This window comes from Ailuropoda melanoleuca, chromosome 11 (genome assembly GCF_002007445.2).
Source record: "Ailuropoda melanoleuca isolate Jingjing chromosome 11, ASM200744v2, whole genome shotgun sequence".
NCBI lineage: Eukaryota > Metazoa > Chordata > Mammalia > Carnivora > Ursidae > Ailuropoda > Ailuropoda melanoleuca.
The window spans coordinates 61,789,154-61,790,787 of record NC_048228.1 but is presented as its reverse complement, the minus strand read 5'-3'; the positions used below and the strand labels follow the sequence as shown (position 1 = coordinate 61,790,787).

The following is a 1,634-nucleotide window of genomic DNA, read 5'->3' as shown; positions in this document are numbered from 1 at the left end:
TTCAAAATATTGCAGATATTTTTATTTCTTCAAATTTATCAGGAGTGACTGAAATAAAAAATATAATTGAGTCCCATCATCATGTAAATGGCTTTAAAAGACAGCTGGTCAGATGAATATTATTGCTTCTCATTTTCAATCAGTAAATAGTTGCCATTGATAAATAGCTAGCTGTCTGTCAGGAATGCTCAAGTTATGTTATATAATACAACATGACTGTTCACAGGGTGGGGGAGGGAAATAGGAAATAACTTATGCCAACTTCTTGATTTCATCATACAAGATAAGCACAAAGGCACCACTCATGCCCCCAAGAACATTGGACCATGCCCCTTTGAAAAAAGCTTTGGCCCCTTCATCATGCTCAATCTTCCCCAGCAGTCAAGCATGTCAGTTACTTTGTGTCCTGACTGCATTATCATTTGGCGATGAACAGTGTCAAATGGATAGGAAGTTAGCCCAGCAACCACTATGACAGATTCTATCATCATCCGGCTGATAAAGTTGTGCGTATTCTTGGCATCTAGAAGCACATCCTTTGTAGTGTCATAGATAACTGAAGTAGGCAGCTCAGTAGGTAATGCCATGCACAGTCACATTAAAGCCTTGGTACAGGCCCTTAATCTCAACAAATGTATAGATCTCAACCAGCTAGTCTCTTCAGAATCCCCTTTCAGCCCCAGCTTTGCCCACATCAGCTGCTAGACTTGTACGGGCAAAATTAAGAGGATACATAAAACACAAGATGTGGGGGCACCTGGGTGGCACAGTGGTTAAGCGTCTGCCTTCGGCTCAGGGCGTGATCCCAGCATTATGGGATTGAGCCCCACATCAGGCTCCTCCGCTATGAGCCTGCTTCTTTCCTCTCCCACTTCCCCTGCTTGTGTTCCCTCTCTCGCTGGCTGTCTCTATCTCTGTTGAATAAATAAATAAAATCCTTAAAAAAAAAAAAGAAAAGGATGTGACCCCAGGGGCACCACCTAATGTCAGATTCCCTGTGAAGTAGGGCCAAAACTGGGTTCTCTTGTCCACACCACCCAGGAAGGTCTGCTTGATTTATCTTTGAAGGTGAAGTTGAGAGCTTGGGTGGGGAAGTATGGTGAGCATGTCTGGTGACATTGGCCAGGTTACCATGCTAGAAGGACAGGGCTTCCTGCTCCTTGGGGATGGGAACCATGCAGTCTATAATGCCCCTGTATTGCTTATCTGCATGATTTGCTTGTGGGCTTGCTGTACCCGTAGCAGCAGTTTGACCCACTGGAAGTGTGCTGCCATGGCCTTGGAGATGGCCAGGGCCACTCTACCTGCTGGGAAGTCCTTGGTGAGGACAAGGTCCCTGGCATCTGTCATGGTGAAAGAAAAGAGGAGATGGGCAACTGGGGGACTGTGATAGGAACCAGCCGGGACTCCAGAACTCATCTTCTAATTTTGATATCTAGTATTTTCATTTTCAGTAATATTCAAATATGTTTTAAATTTTCCATTATGATTTCCAAACATTTGGATATTTTTACTTTTTTATCGATTTCTAGTAAAAGTTTATTATGGGCAGAAAATAAACTTTTCAATTCTTTGAAATATTTTGAGACTTGATTTATAGGCCAGTACAGTCAATTTTTGTTTTGTTTTTAAAG

General features: G+C 42.7%; 1 pseudogene; it reads right to left on the bottom strand.

Annotated features, from left to right (window-relative positions):
- Positions 1-252: 252 nt before the first annotated feature.
- Positions 253-1,350, bottom strand: LOC100481879 (annotated as a pseudogene).
- Positions 1,351-1,634: the final 284 nt, after the last annotated feature.